Source organism: Manis pentadactyla, chromosome 10 (assembly GCF_030020395.1).
Source record: "Manis pentadactyla isolate mManPen7 chromosome 10, mManPen7.hap1, whole genome shotgun sequence".
Taxonomy (NCBI): Eukaryota; Metazoa; Chordata; class Mammalia; order Pholidota; family Manidae; genus Manis; species Manis pentadactyla.
The window spans coordinates 38,456,330-38,469,952 of NC_080028.1; the positions used below are offsets into that span (position 1 = coordinate 38,456,330).

The 13,623-nt window shown below is 51.2% G+C and overlaps 2 long non-coding RNA genes across 2 annotated transcripts; one reads left to right on the forward strand and one right to left on the reverse strand.

Annotated features, from left to right (window-relative positions):
- Positions 1-223: 223 nt before the first annotated feature.
- On the reverse strand, positions 224-4,787 carry LOC118927299 (uncharacterized). The gene is made up of 2 exons (XR_005030788.2): positions 4,524-4,787; positions 224-530 (listed from the first exon to the last, which is right to left on the reverse strand). It is a non-coding gene; the product is annotated as an uncharacterized LOC118927299 (long non-coding RNA).
- Positions 4,788-4,796: 9 nt separating this feature from the next.
- Positions 4,797-10,676, forward strand: LOC130679023 (uncharacterized). The gene is made up of 2 exons (XR_008992031.1): positions 4,797-5,368; positions 9,752-10,676. It is a non-coding gene; the product is annotated as an uncharacterized LOC130679023 (long non-coding RNA).
- The last annotated feature ends 2,947 nt before the right edge of the window (positions 10,677-13,623 follow it).

Genomic DNA, 13,623 nt, shown 5'->3' on the forward strand with positions numbered 1-13,623 from the left:
TTCATTTGAAAATCGGAATAACAGTTATACCTATCTCAGAGGATTGTCAAAGGGCTGTATTAAATAATGTGCATAATATCTGGCACTCAATTAATGTTATAATTATTCCATGATCTGATGTAATCCTGCCGGGGGGTTTAAACTGACAAATGTGATGTGAGAAGGTATATTAAGAAGGATGACAGCAAAACAACTATAACAAAAAAGCACCACAACACAGCAGTTGGTAAAACACAAGTTTATTTCTCATCTAACGGTCTGACAGGGAGCAGTCCCAGACAGCAGGAGACTCTGCTCCACTTGCTCAGTCAGGAACCCCGGGTCCTTCCATATTGTTGTTTTGCCATCTCTTTGGGATTTCTCCTCAACTGCATGGCTGAAGTTCAGTCATAGGTCCCATCTGGTCCATCTCATCAAAAGCAGAACTTATGCCTTAAGGCTCTGATGACATCACTCAGCTCACATTCCCCTCTGGCCGCACCTGGCAGCAAGGGCCGCTGGGAAAATGGAGTGTCCAGCTGGAAGACTCTCTACCCTCCCCCAATAAGGAGAGAAGGCGTTTTAGTGGACAACTGGTTGTCTTACTACCAGGGCTCAAACCCACACCCAAGTCTTCCTCTCTCCTTCCCCAGGAAGGGGAAATAGAGTCCCCAAAGCAGAAAACACTGAGATTGTCCAGTGATGTCCCACCACTCATCCCCAAATCAGCAGTCCCAGGAAAGCAACTTGCTCCAGGGAGAACACCCCTCTACCCATCTTCTTTACAAGGACATAGGAAAGGCTTCTGTCCCCACTGCCTACCTGCCACTTCCTCTCTCAGGCTCATTTCATTTTCTAACCCCTGTTCCTAGTCACAAGGTATGACTACATGTGTGGGCGTGCAGGATGGCCTGAACCAGGAATGGAAGGCAAGACTGAGGCAGGAAGGCCATGCTTTGCAGGCAGCCCAGGCCTGGATTTTGGTGCCAGGCAAACCCAGCTACCCAATGTGTGAACTGAAGCAGAGATTAAGATCTCTGAGCCTCAGCTGGCTCTGCTGGAAATAGGAATAAGAAACCCCATCAGCAGTGCTGTGAGCATTAAACAGGATAACATATATACCTGCACACAGTAGGCCCTCAAGAAATGGTAACTGATTGTATTTGGTGCCAGCAAAGCAAATCAGATCCATGTCCTTTGGCCTCACCCAGCCTTTGCACGGTCCTGTTTTCCTCTCCTTCCTTGCCAATACGCCACTACTGTCCTCTTCACTTCCTATCCTCAGTCCCTTCCCATCTGAACCCTAATCTACACTTTCCTCCTCCAGGAAGTCTTTTCTCCTTGTCCCAACTTTGCATGTGTCCCAACTCCCCCTTCAGAAAGGGGGCAGTAATGGAAAGCGGGTTAAGGTTTGTTGGCAGGCAGATCAGAGGTCAGATTCCAACCTTGCCACTTGACAGCTTTATGATGTTGGAAAGTCACTTCTCTTTGGACCTGTTTCTGAACCTTCTCGAGAGGTCAGTATGTGCTGCGGGTACGGAGTCTGAGGGCAGTCAGTTAACACCAGTCTCCTCTGCTCCACCCCCTCTCCCCCAGCCCACACTCTAGGGACTGACTCTCCACCAGAGGGAAATATTAGACATGAAAGGGGTCCCCCTTCATGGCCCTCACCAGGGAAAAGGAAGTGACTTCCCCTTGAAGTCTGTGGGCACTGGGAAGGGACCTCCTAACCCAAGAGCCCAAGCAGAGACCAGAGAAGGGCTCAGGCGTCCTCCCAGCTCCCAGGGCCTCAGGGTCTCACTCTCCTCCTGCCCTCGCCACCTGCACCAGGTTGTGAGACCAGATCTGGGATGGAGCTGAGAGGGCTGATGTGATGATTACAGTCTTAGAGAATCCACTGAACTCTTAACCTCTAAGAGGGTCTGTCTACCCATCTCCAGCCCTCCCAGATCAGGAAAGCAAAACCTCAACAACAACTAAGGCTTAACAGCGCTTCCTGCAGGACTGACTTGTTCTGGGCACTTCACAGTTTAACTCACTCCTCAACAGCCTGTGAGCTAGGTCCCATTACCTCTTCAGAGGAGGGAACTGTACCAACTTGACCAACCAAGATCCCACAGCCAGCCTGAGGCAGGGCTTCCACTCAGACCTGCAGTCCAGCTCCAGGACCATGCTCTTCACCACTATGCTATAGCAGAGCAGTGTTTACCAGTAGTTTCTATGTGCCAAGCACTGTGGGAATACATTTTGCAGAGTCCCAACCCCCCTCCCACCGAGATAGCAACTGTTATTATCCCAGTTTTATGGGGCAAGAAACTTAAGCAGAGAAAAATTAAGCAAGTTGCCTCAAGTCACACAGCTAGATAGCTTCCAAACCCCCAGCTGCTTTACCTCACATGCCCCCCCCCTTCTGGAGGTGGGTTTTTGAACTACGGAGCACCTTCCTTCAAAATCCACTTGACCTGCGCAGCCCACAACCTGTTCTCCAACTACGCCAGCTCATTCTGCCCCTCTCCCTCCCTCCTCCCCTCGACACCCCCCAAACCATTCTGCCCTCCCCCACCGCTCCAGCTGAATCAGATGAATTTCACCAAAAAAGAGACCCTCAGACTTTCCCCATTTAGGCCCCCACTGAGCCCTGATCTCCTGCCTCTCCTGCCCCCAGGGGAGGCCAAGCAGTGGCTATGCTGGCAAGTCTGAAATAAAATTCCCATTCTACTCTCCCGCAACCCCCTCCTATCACTCATCCTGGAATCCAGGCCAAAGAGGAGAGCTAAAGTGCAGAGTGTTCATTTAATATTAACAAATTGAAATGAATTCTTTTAATGCCAATTAACTTGGAGAGGCCCCTTATTAATAGTAATTTAGATTCATACTTGGGAGAAGTGGGGCTGGGGGCTGGGCCAAATGTGCCCAGAATGTCAACGTGACAACGGAGCTGGAGAGGGGAGGGGCAGTGGCAGTTTTCTGCCTAGTTGGGGTCCGTTTCTCTTAGAGAAAGGGACAGTCACCAGAGGCAGATTTTCAGGAAAAACATTAGTCTTGTAATGTGATTTTTGTTCCTGCAATGGATCTGAATAGGCTAAAACTGTATCACACCATTTTGATGGTTGACTTAACAGTAATGCCAAAAAGAATTTTCTCAGAGCCAGGATTTACCCCAAACTCTCCTAAGCCAGACCTCACTGACCAGAAGTGATGAATCCCCAGGCCAGCTCTCTCTCTCTTTTGTGTCTATCTAAAGTCAGAGATCAAAACGGGGTCCCCCAATCCCTGCCACCTCTGTCTTAATCAAAAGTAAGAGAGGACTAAACATTGTGTGTCTCTTCCCGGAATCCTCTCCTAGGGGGTAAGAGACCCAACAAACTGATTCTAAGCAAAGGGCTTACATTTAGGGGAGGAAAAATAAATTGGCTTGTACTTTTCTGAGAATTCAGAGAAAAGATGAGAATTCAAAATTCAACTTTGTGTACCAATGAGTTGCCCAGAATAGATCCAAGAAGAAAGAGCTTATTCCCAGACCAGAGTCTAAAAGAAATTCTACTATCCCTGATTTTGCTGGCTGGGGGTAGGGGTGGGATTAAAGGTGCCCAGAACCAGCTCCCTGAGTGTAGGCTCTGACCCAAGTAGGGCACTTTCTTCTTCCAAAGGGCCCCTCTTGGCTAGGAAGTTCCATCAAATGTGAAGCTGGGAATGGGGGTTTTGAGATGGAGGGAAGTAGGGGCCTGGAGAAGGGGAAGGGAATGTACAAAATGGTGACAGTTATAAAATAAAACTTCTTAAGTGGTTTAACATACAAAAGATTAAATTTAAAGAATGGGTCAGGTTTTAAAAGGAGCTTATACATCAAAATAGACATCCTTTTATACATGAAAAGGAGTAAAATACATCAAAATTGAGAGATTAAAATAAAAATGAGGACAATGAATAAAACACTTCAAGTAAATTGTTCTTCAAAAGTGGAAAGGTAGGAATTAATCAAAAGAGACCTTGTCCCCCCCCCCATAAATTCACTTACAAAATAAGAGAAATCAGCAAAAACTAACCCTGGGTCAACACTTGGTGAAAAAAATCATGGAAACTCAGTAACAACTGAAAAAACTAGTGAGGGAGGAGAAAAACAAAAGAATAAACCTGAAAAAGGTGGTGATCATTTGTAAATATTGAACATGGAAGATGGGATGGGGAAAGGCCAAAACTTGATAGGCTAAGAGATGTGAAACTTGCAAAAACATAAGGTGTAACTCATCCCCAAAGAAAAGTGAACTCTCCCTAAATAGAATCCTCCTCTCTAAAAGAAAGGAATATAAAATTAATCCCCAAAGCATCACTCAACCCGCACCAAAAAATGTATATTGATTTGAACTTAATCTTTCCCCAAATCTGAAAATTTCATACAAAAAAATACAAAAGGATTGTTTTATTTCAACTAAGAGAAAAGCAAAATCGGATTTAAGTTGCCTAATGAGGCAGAAGGGGGACGTTGTTTGCAGGTGCCAGAAAGGATGGGGGAGGGGTGTTCGAGGGGTGGAGGACTCGCTTACCTTGGTTTGGAGCGGTGGCAGCAGTAAAGAAGTGGGTGCGGGATCCTTCGGGTGCCTGCGTGTAGGGGAAAGGAGAAATAGGCAATCCGATGCCCTACACATATGAGAAGGGTGGAAGAACTGGGGGTACCCACCTCCCCACCTCCGCCTGCCTCCCTCCCTCTCGCACCCAGGCCTAGAGAGCTACTGAAAGTTACAAATTGCTTCCATTATTAGCTCATCCCGGGCGGCCTGGTCATTGGCCAATTCGGGACCACGTGGTCCCTCGTACCAATCGATCGGATTTCTAGTTGCAATTCTCTGTCCCTTGGCGCTGGGCAGGGAAGGGGGAGCCACGGCGCTGAGGCTGGGGAGGGGCTAAATGGGGGGAAGGTCTCTTCGCCCCCTGTCTCATTCTCTCCGCCTAGTCCCGGCCCTGAGTGCCGCCCCAGAAATGGGTGAGGGAACGTGGTGGGTTGGGACACACCGGGGAGGGCACAAACTGGAGGCAGCTGGAGACGTCGCCAGGGACCCAGGACTCCCTCCTCCCAGTTGCCGGGTCCGGCCGGCCCCAAAGGCCACTCCCTCTGTAGCGCCCACGCTGCCCCGGGCGGCCCCCCGGCTAGCAGCCTGACCCCTTGCCCCAGGCGCCGGAATGTCCTCTCTCCGGATGAACTGCTTCGGCCCCCACTTCGGAGAAGGTGCACCCGAGTCCCGCTTCCTCGGGACTCGCCCTGCATCAGGCGCCTCAGCCCTCAGGGGAGCCTTCCCCATCCGACGTCCGAGTTTGCTCCCTCCTTGGGACAGTTTGAAGAAAAGGACAAACTTTTGAGTGGATAAAAATCAAGAGGAGCCCTCCGGAGCAGGTGAGCTGGGCCTGGGAGGGGTGCGTGCGCTTTAGCTTGAAAACAATCTGTCTCTGTGTCTCCCTCTCCTTCTTACTCCAACCCGTTTACCCAGCAGGCAGATAGTAAACTGCCCACCCTTGAAGGACTGTGGGCCGGGGTAGGGCCTGTGTCAGCTGAATGGGGCCAGAGCAGCTTTCCTCTCCCGAGTTCTGGGACTATGTTGACGACTGGCAGAGGGAGGAGAAAGGTTGTTTCTGAAACTGGGGAGAGCGGGAGAAACCGGGGGCCCAGAGACCCAAAGATCTGAGGGTGATTACTTCTTTTCCCAAACGCAACTGGCAGAAACTTCAGAAAAGTTTTTTGAAGGGAGAGAGGGGAGCAGAGGTGGGGTTTTGAGGTTTAAAGTGGGAGGGAGGGGCGCCCTTTTTCCTATATCGAAGGAAGGATACATTCGCTTGTTTCCCAATCAGGGCTGATCCCCACTGTAGAAAAACTGCGGCCAGGTCCGGAACCTGCTCACCCAGCAAGCGCTTAAGAGACGCTTGGAGATCCGCAGCGGGTCTCCCAGAAGGGAGAGGAGTGCCAGCCGAAAAGAGCAGTTTCCCACTCTGCTCAGATGGGGGCGGGGTATCAGCCCAGAGCCTCAGTCCCGGATGGCCTCGGCCCCTGCTGTCCCGGGACCTTTCGCTAACTTAGGAGTGACTTAAGTTAGAGTGAGAACTTCTCCCAAATTTCTAACACTCCTTTTAAATCCAATTCGTCCCAGAGACGCACTTCCCTAAGATGGAATCAAGGGAGTGCGCCTCCCTGTCTGCCAGCACAACCTTCCTACTTTCTCCAGCTTGCAGGAGAGGGCAAGGAAAAGAGCCCCCATCCCCTTTTCGGGGCTGAGAATGCCTCCCCGCCCCCCACCCACGCCGCCCCTACCAAGGGAAGTCCCAAGAGGAAGAGATGGAGGAGGCTCTTCAAAAGGAAATCAAGGGCAGAGGGTGGGTTCGTAGGGCGCGACTGAACTTGGGGGTCCCCAGCTTTGAGTGGGGGGAGTAGGCACACCAAGGCGGGTGCTGGGGCTGGCCTGAGGGGCAATCTGGCAAAGCTGGCAAAGGTGGAAGCTGCTGCAGGTGCCCTAACAGGGCAGGGGAATCCTCAAGGCCCCCAGGGTTCCTGAAAGTTGAGCGTGACCTTGGACAGAGGTCCGCAGTGCCCCTGAGGTTTGTGGGTCCGCGCTGAGCAGTCCGGCAGAAGGCAGGCAGCGCGTTTTTACCGGTTCATGGAAAGGGCCAGGGCGGGAGGGCCTATGGAGCCCAGGAGAGAAAATTCCCACGACCAGCACGTGGTTTCCCTGTGGCGCCCCCCCCCACACACCCGGCCCACACCCTCCGAAGGCCGCTGGGTCCTGCTCGGTCCGGAGCCCCCACACCACCCAGGCCTGTTTTCTCCGCACCCGGAGGTTTCTCCGTCGGTAATCCAGAGGCTTTCCCCGCACCTGCTCCCATGGGAACCCCGAAATTGAGCCCGCCTGAGAGGTTTAGGGGGGCTGCAACCGGCACTGCCTAGAGAGTGGTCTCCGGAGCTGGGCGACTGATGTCTAAAGAAATCTAAGCCCTTTTCTTTCCTCCCATGATGTGGCCCTGCACAGCTCCGCATCCTAGAGGAGTTGGATGGAAAGTCCCATCCTGCCCCAATCCCAAAATTAACAACTGGGAGCAACTAGGGCCCCTTTTGTGGGCAGCCTGGCTCTGGGTGCAATAAGAGAAGGGGCCTGGTTTTGGGCTCCCCCCACTACTGCCTGATGAGTCCAGTCCTTTCTGCACCGGCTTCCCAACAGCCTCCCCCCAGCCACCCCCAGTCTGTGGGGTTGTGTCTCTTTTACCCTTTCCTTTCTCCTCTTCCCCTTCTTCTTTATTAGGATTGACAAGTGACAACAGTTTAGCAAGGCCCTTCTAAGCCTGTATGTAGTGGGGAGCTGTGGGCTCAGCCCCACCTTCTTCACTAGGGGCAATAGCCCCATTACTGGGCCCTTGAAATTGACCCTCACGTTGAGGGAAGTTGAGAGAGAATGACATGAAGGATTGCTGGGCTGACACGGGACAGAACCCTGACTTGGGGAGGTGGCAGTTTTATGCCATATGCCTCTTGCAGAGAGAGGGTTTAGAAACAAAGGAAGATAGAAAGAAGGCCAGGGAAACAGCACAAAGGACTAGAAAAATTCAGAACAAAGAGAAAAGACTAGTAAGGGAAGAAAAGATTGAGAAAGCTCCAGTGCTAGGGACTGAGAAGGGGACTCTGGCAGGGGTGGGAGAGGGGTGAGTGTGAGGAGTTCTGACAAAGGACAGGACTAAGAAGTGGGATTAGTTTATGAGAGAAAAAGGCAGAAAGGAAGGAAAGAGAAAGAAAAAATAGGGAAGGAGAAAGTACATGAATGAAAGGAGGGAGCTAGAAAGTAAAAGACAAGGGAAGGCAAAGAGGAAAGAAAGAAAAAGAAATGGAAGGGAGAAAGAAAGGGAGATAGGTAGAAAAGGAAGAAAGGTAGGGAAAAAAGGAAAGAAGGAAGGGAAGAATAAAGAAAAAAGTGAAGGTAAGGCAAAAAGAAAAAGGAAGGAAAAACAAGAAATAAAGATACAGAGAGGTAAAGAAGAAACTGCAGGTATTCTGCTTCAGGAGGAGTGTAGGGAGGGAAGAAGTAGGGAACAAGGGAGAGGCTGGTGGGCCTGGTGGGGGTTTCCCAGCTCCCTGGGTGCCCACCCTGCTTCACCTGGGGTAGCAGAGGATCTGGCCTACCACCACCTCCACCCCAGGCCCCAGTGCCTCTGTTGGTGTCCCCAGTGCCTCCCCTAGTATCTGCAGCCATGGCAACTGGAGAGGTGGAGACACATTCTTGACCAGCTTCTCCATGAAGCAGCGGACCAAGCTGGACAAGGACTTCCTCCTGCTGCCGCACCTGCCTGGGTTCCAGAGGTCCGGTTCTGCTTCCAAAACCAGTGCATGGAGTAGAGGCAGTTTAGAGAGGGCCAGTCTGGCCAGCTGTGACCTGCTCGGCTCAGTCTCCTCACCCACAGCTCTGAGTGCCTCCACCCAGGCCCTGCTGGCAGAGGCTGTCCGCAGACTGGCCAACTTTGTTCTTCCATGATGCTCTGGCTCTGCGATCTTAGGCCTCTGTTTAGTCATAGGTCAAATGAACCCTTTGCTGTGGAGGGTTCTTCTGTAATTTTGGTTAGCCTGACTCTCTTAGTGCAGGTGAGAGAGGGGCGAAGATAAGGCTGGTCCTCTCTGGGAAGAGCATCTCCATATTCTTCACTGGTGAGAGGAAATACCTTCATCCTTTATCTCTTATCTCAGTCCCTGCCCGAGAAACCTGTCTCCCAGGGCACAGGGTCTCTCCATGCCGGAAGGGGTTGGCTTAATCTGCAAAGAGCTGGTGTGAGGTTGGCAAGTGCTGGAGGAGCCAGAGAAAGAAGAGAAAGAATCTCATTCTTGGAAGAGGGCAAGTGGATTTTAGGTTTGCAGTATATTTCACTGAACTCACACACACAGAGGTTAATTGCAAAGTGGCTTTAAATTCAGCCTGTAGAGATTGAGTTGGGTTGTGCATCTGTTGCCAATAGGATTGTGCATCTGTTGCCTATCGGCTGCACTCCCATGCCCTGTTCTTGTGCTGGGGGGCAGCTGCCCAGTTTGATTCAGAAGGTTTCTTAAAGCCAATTAGGTAACTCCTTTGTTCCCCAAAAGTGGGATGGGGAAGGTCACCAAGGTCAGCCGGAGCTTCCAAGGGCAGTGTGCATCTTGAGGATAGGCTGGAGGGCCCTCAAGCCCCCTGCTTCCACAGGAAACCCCAAAGCTCCTCTCAGTCATGCTTCCCAGTGTGGTTCCTTCACCTTTCCTCAAGCTTTTTCCTTTCCTTCATTTACCTTTCACCCTCTCTTCTGCTCCCTTTCTTCCCTCTTCCCGTTCTTTCTGTTTTCTCTCTCTCTTCCCCTTTTCTTCTAATCCAAGCTGGGGCTCCTGTACTGTCTGCCTCCCAGAAGCTTTGCCCTGAGACCTTTAGGCAAGCTAACCTGCACCCTGCCCTCAGGAGCTCAGTGTGTGGATGCAAATACTGGGACTGGAAGATGAGGAGCAGTGTGGGGAGGAAGCTTTGCAAATCGGGTGCCGGATGAGTCAGCTTGTCCTCTTATCAGTTATGATTATTGCAGACGCATCCCTGTGGCTCATCCCAGAAAATCTTTCCCTGCCCTTTCCCGTATTGCCATTGCTGCCCCAGAGTGAGTGAGGGCCTCCAAGACCTCACCTTGGTGCAACAGGGAGCGTGAGGCTAGTGATGTCAGGTCAGATCCTCAAACCACTACATAAGCAAAGCCTGTTTCCTTATTCTTGATGCATCTAAGGTCTTCTTTCCCTCAGATGGAGAGGCTGGTTGATTCTGGCTCTGGGCCGTCTCTCTAAGGAGTACCCCTGATTAACTGGGTCCCTGCCATCTACTTCTGCTCAACAAAGGAGGCCACTCGAGGCCTTGGTGGAAGGATGCACACTTTCTGCCTGTAGCAGCTTCCTTGCCCCAACCTGGCCGCTTGGAGAAGAAGGGAACCTAGTTCACTTTGCTGAATCCGGAATCTCAGCCAGCAGAGCCGACAGCTGCAGCCGCATCCTGGAGCCTGATGCTGGCAGCAGTTTCTGCCTCTAGGCTCTCCGTGCCGCCTTGGCCTCTGCTCCGTGCGGTTTGCTCTTGTGTTTTTCTCCCTCATTTAGGGGTGGTGGGGAACAGGGAAATAAAATGTGTCTACCATGCCCCTAATCCTTCCCCATGCCCCCACCAAACCTTAAAGCCACTGATAGTAATGAACTGCAGCTTCCAGCTGTGCTCATAAGCTATTCAAACAAATGCACATTCTCTTCGGGGCAGGAGGAAGGCAGATGCCCCTTCTCAGCCCTCCCTTGCTCACTGATCCATTTTGAGCATTTTAGGGTCACAACTGAGACCAGATCACTTCAGTTGGTATAAAATTAGCATTTTTCACCACACCAAAGGCCTAGATTTGTTGAATCAAGGAATAAGAGGTCTTTATCCAGACCCACATCTCTTCTCTGGCCTCTCAAAACAGTAATGATGTAAAGACTTGTTGAGGTGGAAAAATAGAAGAAAATGAGCAATTTGCTCCATCTAGAAGTCAGTAACTTCAGCTGTTTATTCCACTAATGTTTCTTTAACACCTACTATGCAAAGCATTGTCTCAACCTCAGTTTGTCATGACTGCCAAAAATGATTCTTGCCACTGTGAGGCTTCAGTGTGTGTAGAAAAATATAAAAATAAATCAATGGAAAAGAAAACTTGCATTCCGCTGATTTTGATCGCAGCCTTCCATGTGCCCGGTCTCCGAGTTCCTGTCCTCTCAGCTCCAGCTACCCACCATACTTGGGTGGAGAAGAGGACTGCCCTGGGGTTCATTTGTTTCCCCCACTGGAAAAGTGTTAGGATTGGAGCAAGAAACACACACTGGGATTGGCAGGCATGAAAGCCCTGAAATACAGCATTTGGGATGGTTGGCAGAGGGGCCCTCCTGGGCCAACCCCAAAGATGCGTGCATTGTTGGTGTGTGGGGGTGATATGTTTCTCTGGGTTTCTAAGCAGGCTCTGGCTTTGCCTTGTGTGATCATGTGCCTGAAGGTGACAGCAAGGGTGTGCAAGTGAACTGAAGGGGGCTGGACAAGTGTCCCCGCACCAGGTTCATGTGTACTGGACCCAGATGTCTACACGGAAGCAGGTGTGTGTGTGTATGTGTGTGTGCGCACGCGTGTGTGTTGGGCAGGTACACACACAGATCTGAACATATCTCTGCATACATGACCCTCTGTGTATGCAAAAGTGTGCGTACTGGCTGAATTATTATAAAATTACCCTGACCCTTACAGAAAATCCATACCAGCCTCAGCCTTTCTCCCCTGACCTCTCGACCTCTGGGGTGCCTGAGGAAAAAGCTGACCCGGTCACTGCCTCCCCCTAGTCAGTGAGTCCTCTCTCCATTAGCATAAAACATGAATCTGCTGGCAGCTTGACAAATTATAACTAGCAGCCAGAGTTTTGCCAACTGGCTGGCTTGGGCGCTGTCTATTTATCATTGAAAATGGTAAATCATAAGAATCCAGATGACTTAATTATTCAAATCCTCCCAGAGCCCAAGAAGCTGCAGTCCTGTCAATCTCAGGCCTGGGCTAAGCGGGGGGACAAGGGGAGAGTGCTGCCGGCTTGCGAGTTGGGAGACTCAGGTTCTGTCACCTCCACTCTCTGCCTGGCAAGCGGGGGCTTTCTCAGCAGCCCCTGCCCTCCCGGCTTTCCCTGGCCAATTTTCTCCCTGATGACCCTCCAGAGGAGGGTCTCCCTTCCCGCCTTCCACAGCCGCCTTGTCGCTCCACAAGCTCACATGGTGGTTCTTGGCCTCTCTGTGTGAAGCTCTCTTGGCTAGCTCTCCCTCTACGTCAGTGACTTCATTTTTATTTCATCTCTCTCTCCTATCCTTTTTGCCATTTTTCTCTCTCCCCTCTCCCTCCAGATGGGCACTGCTCCCTCCACACACATGACCTGTCTGCCAGAGGAGTGGCTGCGCTCCTGCCCCTTTGTTCTCACTGTCCCAGCGAGGCCCCGCTCAGGATCCCCAGGCACACGTGCTGCACCACCCTTAACGGGGCACCTGTCTGAATTCCGTCCACCTTGGAACCACATGGAAACACAAACTTCAATAGCTGCTCTTGGGCTTGCTCTGCCTTTTGCGCCGCCACCCCCCAAACACACAACCTTTTTGTCCCTTCTGTGGATTTCTGAATACCTTTCTGCACAGCTTGGGAGGTAGCAGACAGGCTGTCAGAGATGTGCCCGAACAGGAGGCAGGACTGAGTCCCAAGGATGTCTGCCCCCTGGGGCTAGCCCTTCACCCCCAGCATGCAACCACCTTGAGCCCTTGTAGAGGGATTGCTCAAGGTGTTTTCCCACAAGGAGAATAAAATCTGCTTACAGAACAAATCCTTGATCCAGAGGCCTGCACACTGAGCTTCTGGGGAACCCTCTCATCTCTAGGTCCTTTTATCTTTGTGTATAAATACGCGCTACTGTTACTTCCAGTACTGGATCCCAAGGGAAGTTAATGCTCTCCCTGGCCCTCTAGTGGGGTGGTGCTGGGTGGACCCACACATTCACCAACACTGGTGTTCACACTAAAGGAGAATGTGGGTGGCAAGGAGGGTTACCAGGGCCCCTCCCTTTGAATGGTGTCTTGACTTATTCTTTTGGGGTGCCTGTGAGGGCCCCAGAGCCCTGTTCCCAGAGGCTCCTCAGAGCCCACTCTTGTGTCTGCAGTTTGTCAGTTTGGTTCTGAAGGGCTGCATTAATGGTGTGTGTGTGTGTGTGTGTGTGTGTGTGTGTGTGTGTGTGTGGTGTGTGTCTACATACTTCAGGAGTCCTTGTGCTGGAACAACAAGTGACAATGTCCCCACCAACAGGACACCTGAGGAATCAGTCCTCTCACTCCCCACAGTTCCATTTTAAGGCCTCTGAGCAATGTTGGTCTCAATAAAATACTGGCCTTGCCATATCATAAAACCTTTAAGATGGAACTACTTGTTTCTGCTACTGAAAGTAAGTTCTTCCTTAAGTCTAGCCTTCTTTTCTTTTCAGGGTGGAGTAACAGGGTAGTCAGGAATCTTGGGAGGGGACTCCCCACTCCTCTGAGAGAGCATTTATGGCATAGATAGGCCCTCCCACCCCTGGACTCATCTGCGCTGCTGTAACAGGCATCCCTTCTTTCCTTTCTCCCCACCTTTCTAGTTGATATTTGACAAGAGGCAAGGGGTGGAGCAGGAGTGGAAAGGATCAAGATTCAAAAGCACGCCAGCAGCTGCAAGGTAGGGAGATCAGTAAGGGAGACAGATTGGAGACAGGCTCCCTCTCACTTTTTTTCTGCTGGCTCAGCACCCCCACCCCAGCTCCTAAAAGCAGGTGGGGGAAAGAGCCAAGTCCTGGCCTCTCTCTGCCCTTCTAACTCAAACAGATTCCTCATCCCTGGGTAGAGGGTAAACAGCCTCCAAGCACGTTGGGATTAACCACAGAAATGCCACTAATGTATCTCGGGCACTCTTCCCTGCCCCCACTCCCATCCTATGTTACTAATTAGCCCAACAGCTTGGGAGAATCTTGGGAGGAGTAGCTAAGCCTGCCTTTGTGCAGACTCTACAAGCCCAGGTCTGAGCTCTGGATAGTGTCTCCGGTGCTAGACCAGCTGAGGGT